A 10,610-nucleotide genomic window follows, 5' to 3' on the forward strand; every position below is an offset into this window, starting at 1 on the left:
GATCCACATAGGGAACAAATATTTGATAAGATGCTCTTTAGCCTAGCAGAGGAAGGTATAACATGATCCAATGGCTGGAAATTGAAGCTAGACAAATTCAGACTGGAAATAAGATGCACATTTTTAACAGTGAGAGTAATAAACCATTGGAACAATTTACCAATGATCATGGTGGATTCTCCATAACTGACCATTTTAAAATCAAGATTGGATGTTTCTCTAAAAGCTGTGTTCTAGGATTTATTTTGGGGAAGTTCTATAGCCTGTGTTATACAGAAGTTCTGATGAGCACAATGGTCCCTTCTGGCCTTGGAATTTATGAATTTAATACATCTTGTGCTTATTAGCTCAAAGAATCCAAGCAAATAACCACCTAGGAAATAACTTATTTAATTCTAGAACTCAGGAAGTCCTATGAGCAGAGAGGGCTGGGCCTTAGTTCAGACTTTTCCAGAGTCTCAGAGGGTTTGCTCACTGGAGATTGAGGGCTAGCAAATCTGCTGGTGTAAATGGTTGCAGTTTCTTTGACTTTCATAAGTCTCTCTGATATTTGCAATATATTTGACTCGCTGATATACCTCAGTATTTGCAATATATTTGACTTTTTTCATTGGGGAATATTGAATTGAGATGTTTAATGTGAACGTATGTCAGAATATTGCATCTTGTTGAACTGACTTGAAACATTTCATTTGAATCAGTTCATAAAACACTACACTATATTTCCCAATCAATGCATTGCCTTATGGGAGTTATAGTGTAGGCTCCCATTCTCTCCTATGAGCCGAACTCTCTGCAGGACTACATCCTACATAACACTGTGCAGATTTCCTCTGACCAAGTTCTGTGTGGGTGCGTTGTGAAAGTCACATGATTCTGCGGGCGTCATGGGATGTTTAGTCCAGCCAGGAAGCCTGGACCATAGCGGAGAATGAAGGGCATCAGACTCCAAAACTACAACTTCTATGAGGCAATATTAAAATACAGTTTAATGTTGAATGTACTCAAATCGAAATGTTTCGGGTCACTTCAGTAAACCAAATGAAATGTATTGATTTTGGGAATGTCAAAATATTTCAATAAAAATGGTGAAGAAAAACATTTAGACATTTCTGAAATTGAAATTCTTTATTATGAAAAAAATTGAAATCTCAATTTTTTTGTTCCAATTTGGGATAAAAACAAATGTTGAACTGTTGGAATTTTTCAATGGATGGAAATTCTGTACTCATCTTTATCTGTAAAGCATCATGCATACCTATAGCAATATATAAATACTACGTATAAATAATTTGCCACACTTCACTCTATTTGCAAGTGACTCTTTTCTATAGTTGTTTCATAGTCTACAGGAATAGTACGGGTTTTCTTTCTAATTATTCTGTATTGACTTCATCTACCACATTGCTGTAGTACAGTGACAATTTGTTCTAAATTATTTGACCAAACAGAATTTTAGCCATTCTGAAATACAACAGAGTGGAAATAAACTCTTTCCCCGTTATAAACAAGTTCTTCTGACTCCCCCTGCTTCCCCTCCCAAACAAAAAAATTCAAACCCCCACCAAACAAACAGCTCTACTACTGAAGCAGCTGGGAATGGAAAGCTGAAATCTGGACTGGAAATCAACCCTTAGTGAGGAGAAATACTTTTGAATGCTGGGATGCAAATGGTTTGCTTGTCCAAAGCAGGACCTGACCAGAATAATATTCGGCACACTCACAATTAATTTGCACTGTCTTGCATTGCTAAACACTTATGGGGAACATGGGGTCCACAGTTACAAGGGCAGGAAGCAAGTGAATATGGACCAGGGCTCTGATCCAGCAAGGTACATGAGCAACTGCCTAAATTTAAGCACAAGTAGTCCCACTGATCTTTAAGAGCATGAATCAGTTTTCACTTTGTTGTGAAATTCCTGCACAATAACTGATTGGGGAGGGGGGTGAGAGACATACACCCTCCCCTGATGTTTTCCATGTGTGGATCTCCAACTCCATGGGAAAGTGTGATGGAAAGATGCCACAGTGCTACATGTGCCCCTTCCAAGCCTCTAGGGTGGGGACAAGTGAATGATCTAAACATTAATTGTTTACAAGAAAAACATCAGAACAGCCTGGAGAAAACTCACATCATAGCAGGTTATTAAATATTGCATATAAAGTGTAATGGGAGGTGCAAGTGACTGGGTCAGGTTAGCTTTATCTCACACCCTTTTTAAAAGTAACATACTATGTAGCATTGCATCAATACTGTAATTTTCATTCCTTTCTGTATTTATTATTGGGGTATTACACACCAGAGTAAATTCAAAAATAACCTCAGCACTTCTTTATCCCACTTGCTTTCATAGTCCTATTTGTATGAGACAGAAATTTCAGTAATCCTGAACAACAACAAACAGGAATGTCAAAAAAACCCCTCTCTCTTTCTTAATACATATGAAGTATTGATGTAGGTAATTTGAATGTTGTGTTATCAAGCAACAGCACTGAGGGACTCAATACAAAAAAATGAATTGGAGATGATGCAGTACAACACTCACCAAAAATGTCAGCAGGCAGCTGGTTAACCTTAAAATTGTCATGTCAACTTAAATTCTTCCCCTGGCAGTCAATTCTTTCCATCTCTCTTGGGTATTCCAAAAGGTCAGAGAGAAAATTTTACCCTTTGCTCAGACTCATTCTCAATCTTCTTCATAAGAAGCCAGCTGACTGATCTTAAGGCCGCAGATTGGCAATTCAGGATTTAAAGGAGCCAGGTAACCTAACTCCGCTAAATCTCAATCACCTTTTAACTTCTTGAATACTACATTTCAACAACAGGTAACCTTGGGCCGGATCCTCAGCTTCTGTCCATCAGCAGAGCTCCAATGGGAGCCCTTGGAACTGCACTAAATGACACTCGCTGCACCAAATGGCCCCAAATCATGTTAAGCATTTTGATTTGCCAGTCAGTGTATTATCAGAGCACACTGTACTGTATAGCACATTACATGCAGAAAATAACTTGCATGTGTTTTTTTCCTTGCACGTACAGAAAGTATATTCAAGAATTTTTCTTCTATGTAACAGATTCCATGATCTGGAACTACAGATCCAAACACTATGAAAGGTAAGACTATTCCCCCACCCCACCCCACTCCACTCCCCTTTAAGTTCTGGAAGGGACAGGAAAGGAGTCACATCAAAAACCAGTACTCTGAGCCTTTTCAAATACAAACAGGAGAAACTTCCTATGAAGCATCCCAGCGACCTAAGCTTTTTGCAGAATTAGGACATATAGTGGAACGTTTTTATTACTGAGTTCAGATACAGTGATACTCTGTTAGTAGCCATTGCAGCAAAACCAACCAACCCACCCACCCACCAACTTCTATCTCTGTACACTGCCATGGTACCTGATATTTAAGTATGAAGCCACAGACACTGAAAAAAGCCTTAGATGGCATTCCATGCAGAAGATCATCTGCTAAACAACACAGGTTGCAATGATCTCTTCACTCTGGTGTTCTGCTCTCTCCACTGGCTCCCCACTGAATGCAGAGTCCAGTTCAAAATCTAACACTGTCCCAACACTCAAAGCTGTCCACAAGATTGGGATCCTATGTCCTTCCACAACCATGATTTCTCATGACAGCCATGTTCCACAGGAAAATATTAAACTGTCGGCCAGAGAGGTCCATGAGTTCTTGACTCTATAGCTGGTCAGAAAAAATTGGACAAAATGTTTTCCATCAAAATTCACTGATTTATCAGAATCAAAGTGTTTCACGGAGCTAATGAGATTTCAAGAAAGTTCCAGTGAAACCCAGGCTTTGATTGGGAATGTGCCCATCACCTACCTGGCTGCTAAGCAGCCAACCTCGTGGGCTGCAGGGGACCCCAGGCTTCGGAGATCCCTGACTCTGAGGCAGTTTGTCTGGCGGGCTTCCCCAGAGTCAGAGACCCCCAGGGATCCTCAACTTTTTATTCCAAATCAGAACAAAAACAAATCTTGAAATCCTCCAGGAAATAGAATTACTGTTCTCTACCCAACTCTGCTGGAGACAGCAGGGGGGCTTAAACTACAGAGCCCACAAGAGATGTAAACAACAACTGACCTCCTCACTTTCAGAGCTAAATACAAAACCTATTCTTTTGGCTTCACTTTCTCTCGATAATTTCTTCAAACACACTCATCACAAAACACACACATAAGACCCGAGCAAACAAGAACAGGTTAACAAAACCTACAAATGATACAATCTATTTGTCCTGTCTGGGAAGGAGGACATAAATTGTTATGTCAAATTTTAAGTGCTTGGTAAGCTTTCAGAAGGCTTTCAGATATTACAGCAATTGAGAATATGTAATAAATAGACACCTGTTTAAGTCACCTAAAAGTCCCAAATTGTTTCAGTGAATTGAAGTCTGTGAATTCAAAGTCAGCCTATAGGGAATCTCTGCTGATACTAGAAAAGGAGTAGTTGTGGCACCTTAGAGACGAACAAATTTATCTGAGCATAAGAAAGCTTATGCTCAAATAAATTTGTTCGTCCCTAAGGTGCCACAACTACTCCTTTTCTTTTTGCCAATACAGACTAACACGGCTGCTACTCTGAAATCTGCTGTTACTGAAATTCTTTGGAAAAAATAAAAGAAAAAGACTTCAATAGAAAAATATTCTACTGCACATTCTTAGTGTCTATTTCAGAGCATGGGGATATTACAGAGTGTGAGGAAGTTTGCTTACCTGTTGCCTTCAGATGCAGCTGCTACCTGAGGTTTCCCCTCTGGTATAGTAGTTTCAACCCCTTTTGGGGTAATGAAAATCTAAAACCAACAAGTAGTTGCAATAACTATTCTTCATCCTGCTCCTCTCCATGGCTGGGCCACTGGCCCTCTCTGAAGGTCTGTATCAACCCTTCCCCCCTCTCTCATGTTCAGTTTGTGAGGTCTTCCCTCCTAGGTGCTGAGGAATGAAAGGTTTTGTTCACCTTTCCCCAGCTACTGTTAGGGACTCTGCCCTCCCTTGAAAAAAGAAAAGCAGTACTTGTGGCACCTTAGAGACTAACAAATTTATTAGAGCATAAGCTTTCGTGAGCTACAGCTCACTTCATCGGATGAAGTGAGCTGTAGCTCACGAAAGCTTATGCTCTAATAAATTTGTTAGTCTCTAAGGTGCCACAAGTACTGCTTTTCTTTTTGCGAATACAGACTAACACGGCTGCTACTCTGAAACCTGCCCTCCCTTGAGGCTCTCTTAGTATTCGTCCTTCTTCCCGGGCATGACAGCAACACCTCATTTGACAACCTAACCTTTGAGGTTTAGGAGAACTCATACTCTTCCTCTTCAGTGGAGATCCAGCTCTGGGACCCTAATGGTGAAGTAGCCCTCTGATCCATCAAATTTTCCCATTACACTTCACCCCAGACACTCCAGGAAGCTTTCCTCAGACACTCCAGGAAGCCTTCCTGTTGCCAGCCTCCTACACCTCTTCCTATGACCTTTTAACATCACCAAGACCTCCGCTCAAGCCTTCTTCTTACAGGCTGTCTCCTATATCCTTCTTACCCCTTTTAGTTTTCTCCCAGCCAACGATGGAGAGACCCAGAGATCTTTACTTTTCCCGGTGCTTCCTCTCCAGAGAGGGGCCAACAGCCTACTTCTTCCCAGGAGCTCCCTTGTCCTCTAGCACAGCCTGTACCTTTCTAGGATATCTCAGCAGTGAGAACCACAACAGCTCTTGCTTCCTCCCTAGTCTCTCTCACACTAGGAAAAGGAAGGTTACTTTTTGTCCTGTTCCCTTTCCCAGCATGGCTTGGAACAAGGCCTACAATTCCCATGCTTCAAGAATGTCGCCTTTTTGAGCTGAATTAGCCTGTTCAGGCTTGTAGCCTGCTTTGAAGGGCTAGCGAACCCCATTATGTGTGTTTGGATAATGCATTATATTGCAGTGGGATATCTAATTTCCTTATCCACACTGTACAGTCAGTGGTTCTCAAGAAGTTAATAACATTCAAGGGAAGGATTAGGAATGAATCTGTTCCTGGTCATACAAACAAGAATTACATAAATTTACAACATGGTAAATCAATTCCTTATGCCAGATACTCATGGGAGCCTCTGAAGGTATCTTGTTTCTAATCACTATGTAACAATTCAGTGACTTGGTCATCAGCTCCAGTACTCGGTACACTGGGACTGCATGGACTTCGCAGCTGTAAACAGGGTTAATACTTGGAATCTTCTGCTCCAAAACCACATGACTTTACCATGTAGACAGATGAGAATCTGTGTTACATTAGGACTTGTATCCTCTGTGGTTTATAGAGAGATATGATCACTCTTCTGAGTGGTTCTGAGATTTCATTTGTTCAGTTTCATTTCCCAATATTTCTATTTTGTAAAATCTCAAAGTGTACAACATACAGTACAGGTTTTTACTTGTCAGACAGAGATATTAAATTATCAGGCAATCACAAGTATTGAGTTGTTCCAAAGTTCTGTTCAATAAAACATACCAAACAAAGTAGTAATCAGAATGTTTATTTTACAGTATATTTAAATAAAATGTCCTCCTCTTTAATTCTCCCCTAAACTATCTTTCTATTCTTTGAATAAAATTATGTTTACTGGTGGCATCTATAACACTTCATATAGTAGCACTGCCAGGTTGAAGGCAAACTTTGTAAATGAACAATCTGGGGACAAGCATGCAAACATTAAAGGAGTTTAGACTTGGAGGACATGGGGCAGATATCAGAACTGGAAACATCTCTTTTTTGTGGGGGGGGGGATGTTTTGAAAGCTGGTGGATGAGGGAAAATCCACAGTTTATCTGCAGTTTTATTCATGGACAGCATCATGGACTTTCACTGCCATTCTGGAAAGTACAGCTTACACCACGGCAGGAAAAGTGGTAAACACAAGTGGACAAAACCAAACTGTAAAGTGACCTGAAGAGATTAGAACAGTGGGTGCTGTAGGCAGCTCTACACCCTGGGAGAAGAAACAAAGAGATGCAGAATGATACATTACTGAGCAACTGCACCCAGAATTTTAAAAAAGGCTTATTTTCATCTTGTCCTCCTACAACCATCTGAAAATTACTTCTCCATGTATCCAAGCGCTGTAGATAGTACAGAAAGGGTTTGTGAGCAGGGCTGGGTAATAAGGAATCTACAAGATGATCTCTGTCATAAGTGAGCCACAATATAAAAAAAGACTGACAAATACTGGGCTAGCCAATATCTCACAACTCCACATTAAAAGTAATGTTTTTATGTAACAACTATAGTTCTAGGCATTCGAGGGACCCAAACGCCACATGATCTTAATGTTCTATCCTGGGAGAGTGTGCTCAATGTTTACAAATTACCATTGTCAAAAGGGTTGCAGATGGATACCTGAATGGACACTAGGGTCTCACTGAAGATGTCCAGCAGAACTGTGTCCCCTTTTCCTCTAAGCAGAGGCATACAAATATAAGATAAAACAGTGATAAAAATCACTATTTAAAACGTGCATTATAGCTCTCTAGTAAGCACAGTAAAGGATTCCCGACAGACATTTCTATTTGTGTGCGTGAGTGTGTTGCAATTCTACAATTCAGTCCCTAAGCAGCAGTTGGCAATATTTAGCTAGTCATTCATATCATGTCTGGATTTCATTTTTATACACAAATTCACCTTCTAAATACTGACACCATAACAGTCTTTAAAAAAAGGAATAAATACTATCTTGTGAAAATCACTGACATTGTGTTCAAGTCTGGCCATACTGTCACTGAATAAAATATGGTGTCAATGGGTCGATCAGCAAGGTCTCTATCCTTCCAAATGACAGCAGAATTCTTTGTAAGGAGCTTGTCATACAGTGACAAATTCCTGAGATGCCTTTATATGCTTCCTTCTGAAGTAATATATTGAGAACAGTTGTGTGGGAATAAGAGAAAAATCAATATTCTAAAGTAAACACAGTTTTACAGAAAACAATTATAAAACTAACATACATATAAGAGTATCATTTCAAGGGCTGGCTATTTGAAGAGACTGTTAATGGAATATGGAAATTTTTGCCTACAGCTGGCCAGTTCAGAAGATCTAACTCAGGTTTGTAGCATTCAAAAGTTATCAGCTGGTGGTTCTTAATGGTCTCAGATGAGAAGTGTCCACATAATCAAAACTGCAAACACCACCTCAGAAAATAACCAGCTGGCTTCCGAAGAAAGTCTAAGGTCCGAATGAGCAGGAAGACGGGAGACAAGATTTTATTTTAAAAGATAAACACAAAAAAGTGTGTGCCACTGGCAGCCTGTATTTGAACATGCAGTTATTGCAACTAATATGCTAATATACTTAGTCATAGAAAAAAATCTGTGTGTGCCAATACCAGATGTGTGTAACAGCACTATGTGTGCTAATATAAGATGCAAGCACATTTTGAGTTCACAAGTGAAGCTTCCATGTTTAAACTGATGGCCTTGGATGACCCTCTGGGTAGGAGTGGTCCCTCCAGAACAAGACAGTGGTGCCTTGAGGAAAGCTTGCACAGCCACAAAAGATGCAGTACAGGCAGCATCTTCTCCATGGATATCCAGAGGATTCCACTCTTCAGTATTTTCAGGAACATTACATTCATATCCACAATACACTGTTTAACCTTCCCTCTGCTCCAACTCATCAGAAATGAGAGGATTTCCTGTTTTATTTTTGTTGGAATATGTGGTTCCGTTACACTTTCCTGAAGGATGCACCACAAATGGTTTCGTTGTGAGCTTTTTGTAAACAAAAGGACTTCTCAGTTGAGATTCTCTGCTACACAAAAGTTAATTTATGAGAGCTTAAGACATTTGAAAGAATTATTCTGTGCAAAGAGTATACTAAGCTTGGACTAGACTTGCTAAACAATCAGCTTTGACTACAAGATTGCTTGCTTACAGTCTCTTGGGGTCTCTTCTGCTATTGAGCCTCCTGCATGACTTTGCAACAAATTTTTGTTCTGCCAGATGGAATATTCAGTATGTTCAAGAGCAGAAGTTCTCATTCTCTTCCACGCTGAGATGACATTTTTCCTACTGTTAAAAAAATAAAGCATTAGGACTCCTGTTCCTTCAATTTACATTTTTCAGTGGGAAGTGGGAAGTCAGAGCAATGAGTCTGTCAGATTCCATTGAGTGTAATGGTGATGATGCACACAGCAGTGTAAACCTTGTGATACAGATACTGGTACATAAAATGATGAAACACTCACTGTTTCAGGTATGTGACAGCAGCTTTTCAACCTCTAGCGCTTAGTTCTCAAACCCTTCTCTCTCCCCTGAATATGACCCCAAACAAAATAATGCATGACAACCTCCCCCCAACCCCCCTCCAGGTTGAGCAGATATGTTTTGCAGAAAGCTATCACAAGAAATGACACAACATATTAAAGGGCATTTCTCCCCACCATGGTTACTGATCTTAGTGAAATACTTTTAAAATAAGCTAGGATTTCTACATAAAATGCTTGGCAAATAGAGTATGAGTATGTGCCTGCTTCCTATCTCAGACCCCACTGAGTCCAATACCTTTACATTATAGGCTACAGTGCATCTTGCTTTCAGCACTACCTCAGATTTCCTGAACATCTTTCATCAACCAGATGTCTGCTAGGGTACATTGTTATTCCCCAAGGATTTCTCATTTCACTAGCAATATTTGCTTTAGGAGAGCTTAATGGTTTATTACCAACCTTGGATATTATTGGCTATTATGAAACTTCCATGCATGTAATTAATCACTCATGCCATTGGGACGTAACCTGAAGTATTATGTAAAGCAGCAGACAGCAAATTTCCTTTGTGCAGTGGAGATTTGAAAATCAAACTCTTTTATGCATTCTACAAAGAGAGACCATTTTTGCAGAACAGGTTGGTCAGGGTGAAGCAGAAAATAAGTCCACCTTGCAAGTGTTGCAAGATGCATCCGATGAAGGGAGTGTAGCTCACGAAAGCTTATGCTCAAATAAATTTGTTAGTCTCTAAGGTGCCATAAGTACTCCTTTTCTTTTAGCCCAGAGGGAAAATCAAAGTAACACAGGGTCTTTGTGTGTGACTAAAAGAAGCAGAAACTGGGGGATTTTAGGTGCTCTGAAGATTTCCCAAGCAACAAAAATAAACATAATATGGATAAATTGTCTCTCCTTTGCATCATCTGTGGCATACAGACAATGGAATCCTCATGCTACAGTAAAGAATATATGCTGAACTGATACAAAGTTTACAAAACATTAACTCCGGTGAGTTTTTTTTTTGTGGAGGGAACTTAATGAATGTGTTAATGCACCAAGAGGCTGGGTAGTTACTCCTATGTAAGGTCTGGAGTGGTGAGAGCAGGATGGAGAGAGAGCAGAGCAGGTGTTTAATGATAAATAAGACTCAAACTGTTGCACATTAAAGCCAGTGTGACTATGTTGGATAGATATTGCTTGGGCCAGTAAGGATCTATGTCAAGATTTGTTTCTTTTTGTTTAAAAAAAAAAAAGAACCCAAAGCAGAAATATAAAAGAAAACAGATTCAGGGGATGCTGAATGGTTTCAGGGATGATAGATTCAGTAGGTCTAACCAGCATGGCAGCATTAAAC

At 39.9% G+C, this 10,610-nt stretch overlaps 1 long non-coding RNA gene across 1 annotated transcript; it reads right to left on the reverse strand.

The window, feature by feature from the left end:
* Positions 1–2,084: 2,084 nt before the first annotated feature.
* On the reverse strand, positions 2,085–8,468 carry LOC122458023. The gene is made up of 3 exons (XR_006277840.1): positions 7,393–8,468; positions 4,736–4,815; positions 2,085–3,704 (listed from the first exon to the last, which is right to left on the reverse strand). It is a non-coding gene; the product is annotated as an uncharacterized LOC122458023 (long non-coding RNA).
* Positions 8,469–10,610: the final 2,142 nt, after the last annotated feature.

Source organism: Dermochelys coriacea, chromosome 11, assembly GCF_009764565.3.
Source record: "Dermochelys coriacea isolate rDerCor1 chromosome 11, rDerCor1.pri.v4, whole genome shotgun sequence".
In the NCBI taxonomy this organism is placed as follows: domain Eukaryota; kingdom Metazoa; phylum Chordata; order Testudines; family Dermochelyidae; genus Dermochelys; species Dermochelys coriacea.